Source organism: Schistocerca nitens, chromosome 9 (assembly GCF_023898315.1).
Source record: "Schistocerca nitens isolate TAMUIC-IGC-003100 chromosome 9, iqSchNite1.1, whole genome shotgun sequence".
Taxonomy (NCBI): domain Eukaryota; kingdom Metazoa; phylum Arthropoda; class Insecta; order Orthoptera; family Acrididae; genus Schistocerca; species Schistocerca nitens.
The window spans coordinates 397,590,390-397,597,555 of NC_064622.1; the positions used below are offsets into that span (position 1 = coordinate 397,590,390).

Sequence of the window (7,166 nt, forward strand, 5' to 3'; positions counted from 1 at the left end):
GAGTCATTCCGCTAGTCGTCTCGACTGAATATTTGTTACACAGAATCTTAACGATGAGGTTCTCGAAGCTGAACGGTGGCCTGCAGCCTACACCGACCATATGGCAGTAATACTGTATGTACGATCTCCTTCCGGTGGTAGCAGATGTGGCGTAGCTGCAATCCTTCGATAATGACCATCATCCACTGGAGAGACCCAGCTTGTCGAGATTCTTCATTTGTGTGGCCATTGTGTCCGTAGTTGCTTTACAATTCTTGACAGTATTTTTGTTCTGTCGTTGCAACTACAAAAATGCATGATTTTCTTTGAACCAGACCCGTTTCGCTTTATTGAGGTAAAGCATCATCAGTGGTCTGTAATTAAGTTATTTACATTTTCATTTGCTTTTAGATCGAAAAACAGTCCTTTAGTAATAGGTTGATTTGTACTTACGGTTATTTTTCGGCTGGTTTATCGCCGTCTGCTACCACATCCTTGTTTCTCTGTGTTGTCGGCCGCTGTGGTCGAGCGGTTCTTGGCGCTTCATTCCGGAACCGCACTGCTGCTACGGTCGCAGGTTCGAATCCTGCCTCGGGCATGGATGTGTGTGATGTCCTTAGGTTAGTTAAGTTGAAGGATTTCTAAGTCTAGAGGACTGATGACCTCAGATGTTAAGTCCCATAGTGCTTAGAGCCATTTGAACAATTTTTTTCTGTGTTAGACACTGATCATTCATAAGAAGAAGAACAACTCCAAAAATGCAACAGGAGCGTAATATGTTAGAAATTGCCCACGCAACCTGCCACTGATGATGCCTTGCAGAAAATAAAGGCGAAGCGCGTATGGCACTAAAATTGTGATTTATTCAGTTGCTGTCAGACGGTCCATAAGTAAAAATTATCAATATACCGTAATATTACACGTAACTGAGGAAGGCAGGACTACAAAAGTTGAAGATGACAAACCAACCTATTCTTAACGAACTGTTTTTCCATCTAAAAGCAAGTCAAAATGTAAATAACTTAATTACAGACCGCTGATGATGCTTTTCCTCAATAAAATGGAATCCATCTGGTGAAAAAAAAATCATGCCTTTTTGTAGTTACAACGACAGAACAAAAGTACCGTCAAGTCATTTTAGATGTTGGGAGATCTTGCGAACAACCCCTTTGGTCGTATCCCACGACGCTGCATTTTTTTTGGTGGATGAATTGTGCCATACCGGCTCTACGCCGTGCAGTGATGGCATATGGTCGTGAGTAGGCAGTGTCGCGACATCAGAACATCTACTGCACGGTGCTAGTGGAATGCGCCGTCCAAGTGCCTTTTACGGATCAGCAAGCGACGGTACAATGATGTAAGGCTACAGTTATATCCATTATGCGACGCCACCTAGAAGGTGCAGTGGTCAGGACACGGACACTATTCTGGGCTACAGGAGAACACCAATTGAGGTATCACATTAAAAACGAAAGCAAAATACGACGAAGAGCCCTGGTATATGCCGTAGACACGGATGATGGCAGATACCTAACATCGCAACAAGGAATAGGCAATGCCTTTGTAGAACATTACAGTCAACTTTACACTACAGTGGATACCGATATGGCGTCCATTACCGAAGTTATACGTACGATTTTCAGCACCGTTGAAGCGGGGGCGGAAGCACTGCTGATGGAGGTAGTAGTGGATGTCATTGGCAGGGGATCGGTGAATGAATCACCAGAACCGGATGGGTTCCCTTTGGAATTCTTTACCTAAATGATGGCACCCCCATAGACTGCTGTCTGTCGCGAGTTAACGTCTCCTGACCTGCCCTTACCACCGGCTTTTGTGGAGAGGTTGCTTATCCCGTTACACAAACCCTCGGATGGCACACAGATACGGGACTACAGACCGCTGCCGCTCCTTAACTGTGACTTTCAAATATTCACCGGACTATCAGCAGCACATCTCCGAAGAGCATTCCGCCAAGCGATCTCACTTGTTCAAACGTCACTCGGTGGAGATGGTATTCAGACAACGCTTGATAAATATAGCGATTTGCTTGCTCTAACGAAGACGTGCAACTTCCATGGAGCACTAGCGTCGATAGACTTGATCAAGCCTTCGACAGAGTCCTGACCCTCTTGCGGTTTCCAGGACCATTTATCACAGTCGTGATGCAGCTACTTCGCAGTGCCTCCACCAAAGCGCTCTTCGATGGAAGTACGACGAAGTTCCTCATCTTAGTAAGATCTATCAGACAAGGTTGTCCTCTATCTACGACATTATATGCACCGACCCGCGACCCGTCACTCCATGGCCTTCTTCACCGCTTTATTCGACTGACTTTGCGTGGGTATACATTGAAGTGCGAGGTATATGAGTATCAGGATAACCCGGTGCTGGTGGTGTGCAACGAAAATAAATGGCTGTGGCTTGAGATTGGATCAACAAATATGAAACAGCCACTGACAGCACGTCGGTGGCAGTGAATATTGGTGTTGGAGTAACCGCAGAAAATGTAGGGCCATTAAGGCTCATAAAAGCACTCCGTCTTCAGGCCACAAGTGGCCCATCGGGACCATCCGACCGCCGTATCATCCTCAGTTGAGGATGCGGATAGGAGGGGCGTGTGGTCAGCACACCGCTCTCCCGGTCGTTATGATGGTTTTCTTTGACCGGAGCCGCTACTATTCGGTCGAGTAGCTTCTCAATTGGCATCACGAGGCTGAGTGCACCCCGAAAAATGGCAACAGCACATGGCGGCTGGATGGTCACCCATCCAAGTGCCGACCACGCCCGACAGCGCTTAACTTCGGTGATCTCACGGGAACCGGTGGATCCACTGCGGCAAGGCCGTTGCCTATTAAGGCTCATAGAGACCTTTAAACGCCTAGGTTCGTTTTTTTTTTTTTTTTTTTTTTTTTTTTTACCAGTGATCTACAGCAGCATACCACTATAAGAGACTACTACAGTCAATCTGGACAGGCTCAAAGAGAACATCATAAGGACCTTAGACATACTTCAGCGGATCACCAACTTAGCATTACGAATTCCACACTTTGTCCAAGTACTTCCCATTTCGGTGATGACAGTACGAAGCGTACTGGCGGCGTCCGGTTCCTCGGTGAGTGCAGGTCTATTCAAAGTAAGATACGATGCCCTTCCTGTGGACTGGGTCTTGCGCATGTTCACGATCGAGCGGCGGCCCTCTGTATCAGCGCGATGTTAAAACTATGCAAATATCAGATATGTCTGGCAGGGATCTTAATAGGAGAACTAGCACCTGGTTTTAGAATGGCGCCAGTGGCGGTCCAGCACATTTCCCATCCAATTGGCATATGGTATGACGATCGATACAGAGACACATGGAATGCGCTACCTAAGAGTTAATGGTAAAAATATGACCCGATCGAGACCACATGCGATTCGTATGACAGATTTACCGTTATGCATCAGTGTCAGACTCGGATCAACGATGAGCACCGCATGATACGCGGTCCCTCTGCGGAAGTGTGACGTGTGGGACACAGATGATGCTCTCTTACTTCGAGTGGGACAACACGACATTGGACTAGGAATTGTGTTCATCCTGGGAAGGACGTACTATCCACGTACTATGACGAATGCATTAATGTGGCTTCAAGGCCAGACGGTGCGCTGTTTGTTCAGAGATGGCTAGAAGAACGTGCTAGACTTTTGGACCTTTTTACAGGAACAACAGCTGAAGTTCGCGTGTAGTCAGAAATATCAACAGTATTTTTGTAAATCCGTACAGGGTGCGTTTCAAGATCCTCGACGAAGGTGGAACGTCCAAGGTAGGAGAAGTTATATTATCACTAAAATAAAAGAATTTACGGAAGATAGTAATCGGCGAATACTTTATACATACGAGAAGTCATACCTGGGGGACGGGAGTGAATTGGAAATCAGAGTCTTCATTATGTTGCGAGTTTGTTTCTTTGTGTTACGTGGGAATAGTGTTACATTTATATACGTATTTCAAGCCATACAGAAATATTATTTTGTTGTATGACAATGAAGTGGTTGTTACTCAAATTAAGCTATTATATATGTGACAGAATTTGATTTAATTTTTTGTGATGTGTGGAAGACGTTCTTTAAGACTTGAAGCACAGTTTGAGACGTGATACTTTTTTGAAGCTTTTATTACAATGTTATTTTTGTGTCAGTCTATTTATTCGTTACTATGTTCTTTCAAAGAAATTAATTGTTAATATTATTTGTAAACTGGAAAATAAAGGCACTTTTTATTTTCTTTTGTTGCTATTTAAATGATGAAGCGAAGCATCCAGGTCCGAGTTCCAGTCTGGCACAAGTTTTCCGCTTTCGCCATTGCAGTGCCGCAATGCCCTGTGAGACTGGGAGTCATGGTTTCCCACCTGCCGCTTTTTCCCTTTCTGCCTCCTTTGTTTCAGAGAATGAAGTACAGGCAGCGTCATCCCGAGTGTGATCTGACAATACCCAGTTACATTAATACAGGGTGATTCAAAAAGAATACCACAACTTTAAAAATGTGTATTTAATGAAAGAAACATAATATAACCTTCTGTTATACATCATTACAAAGAGTATTTAAAAAGGTTCTTTTCACTCAAAAACAAGTTCAGAGATGTTCAATATGGCCCCCTCCAGACACTCGAGCAATATCAACCCGATACTCCAACTCGTTCCACACTCTCTGTAGCATATCAGGCGTAACAGTTTGGATAGCTGCTGTTATTTCTCGTTTCAAATCATCAATGGCGGCTGGGAGAGGTGGCCGAAACACCATATCCTTAACATACCCCCGATCCATCGCCTCGGGTAGTTGACGTTCAGGTAGTTACGGACAGATAAGTGCCAATGTGGTGGCGCTCCATCCTGCTGAAATATGAATTGTTGTGCTTCTTGTTCGAGCTGAGGGAACAGCCAATTCTCTAACATCTCCAGATACTGTAGTCCAGTTACAGTAGTACCTTCGAAGAAAAAGGGACCAAAAACTTTATTGGCTGAAATGGCACAGAAAACGTCCACCTTAGGCGAGTCACGTTCATACTGAGTTGTTTCCCGCGGATTCTCAGTGCCCCATATACAGACATCGTGACGGTTGACTTTCCCGTTAGTGTGGAAAGTTGCTTCATCACTAAACACAATCTTTGAAACGAAAGATTCATCTGTTTCCATTTGAGCAAGGATAAAATCACAGAAATCGATTCTTTTAATCTTATCAGCTGCAGACAGTGCTTGAACCAATTTCAGACGATAAGGTTTCATAACTAACCTTTTTCGTAGGACTCTCCATACAGTTGATTGTGGAATTTGCAGCTTTCTGCTAGCTCTGCGAGTCGATTTTCCTGGGCTGCGAACAAATGCTTGCTGGATGCGTGCTACATTTTCATCACTCGTTCTCGGCCGTCCAGAACTTTTCCCTTTGCACAAACACCCATTCTGTGTAAACCGTTTATACCAACGTTTAATACACCACCTATCAGGAGGTTTAACACCATACTTCGTTCGAAATGCACGCTGAACAACTGTCGTCGATTCACTTCTGCCGTACTCAATAACACAAAAAGCTTTCTGTTGAGCGGTCGCCATCTTAGCATCAACTGACGCTGACGCCTAGTCAACAGCGCCTCAAGCGAACAAATGTACAACTAAATGAAACTTTATAGCTCCCTTAATTCGCCGACAGATAGTGCTTAGCTCTGCCTTTTGTCGTTGCAGAGTTTTAAATTCCTAAAGTTGTGGTATTCTTTTAGAATCACCCTGTATAACTGAGCACGACGGCTCCATGGCATATGTCTCGGGGTGGATGCAAATATCGCTCGAATCGATATGAGTAACAACAATTTGTGAGTAGGAGGTCTAATGGACGAGGAACAGTGCAGTTCAGCGTGTGACAGGTTGACAATTTTGATCGGATGCGAGGCGTGTCCGAGACGTGCGTACTTCCACTTCGTGTGTCGAACGAGAACGTTGCTCGTTTACCGCCTCACCAGAGTCGCGCGCACCTCGACAGCTTTTCGATTTTAGCCTTGTTTGCGTCTTCGTGTGTGTCACATCGTCGTCTGGCTCATAGCGTAAATTGTTTTGTATGTCCATTGGTAGCTCCGTCGTCCACTTCAAAATATCGGCCATAGGCTCCAATGCGTCCAGAAGAAACGGTGCATTAACCTCGGTTTCGACAAATCCACGTGTTCTGCGCAGGGTGGGTCTTTGGAGATAACATTATCAGATTCGTACTGTCTATTTTGATTCTGATGACTATGTCTCCTTCGTCACGTTTCTGTATCCTCTAAAGAACAGGGTGATTATAATTAAACTTAAACTTTCAAACCGTTGTAGAAATAACGCCACTGGTCAGAATGAAATCAAATTGCAAATGAATATTATCGGAGAAGGGGAAAACGTATGGCGTAAGAAAAATAAATAGTTACAAAATGTAGCAATAGATGGCGCTGTAAGCATCATAATTTAATAGTGGTCGACTACAAAATAATGACAAATGAATCATACAACAATGTCTAAGGTGTACGTCTGACGTTAAACAAACTATACTACTCAGTTTGCATGGGTGTACAGATATAGTCAGTTACGTAAGCCCATCCACCACGGCGAGGTCAAATCATGTCGGATGCGAAAAATCGGTTTTTAATCACACTGAGGCCAAAAACCGCATAAAAAGCATCACTTAAGTCGGTTTTTAATTGTCCTCAGTCCAAAAACCGCAAAAAAATCATTAATCAAAGTCAAATCTGATTATTAATTTCCGAGTGACTGGCGTAAAACATGTTCAATATTCTGTCAGAGACAGCAAAGGACTTAGAAGAGCAGTTGAACGGAATGGATGGTGTCTTGAAGAGAGGATATAAGATGAACATCAACAAAAGCAAAACGACGATAATGGAATGTAGTCGAATTAAGTCGGGTGATGTTGAGGGTATTAGATTAGGAAATGAGACACTTAAAGTAGTAAGGGAGTTTTGCTACTTGGGGAGCAAAATAACTGATGATGGTCGAAGTAGGGAGGATATAAAATGTAGACTGGCAATGGCAAGGAAATCGTTTCTGAAGAAGAGAAATTTGTTAACATCGAGTATAGATTTAAATGTCAGGAAGTTGTTTCTGAAAGTATTTGTGTGGAGTGTAACATGGACGGTAAATAGTTTGGACAGGAGGAGAATAGAAGCTTTTGA

General features: G+C 43.8%; 1 pseudogene; it reads right to left on the reverse strand.

Annotated features, from left to right (window-relative positions):
• Positions 1 to 2,711: 2,711 nt before the first annotated feature.
• LOC126204627 (5S ribosomal RNA) lies at positions 2,712 to 2,828 on the reverse strand (annotated as a pseudogene).
• Positions 2,829 to 7,166: the final 4,338 nt, after the last annotated feature.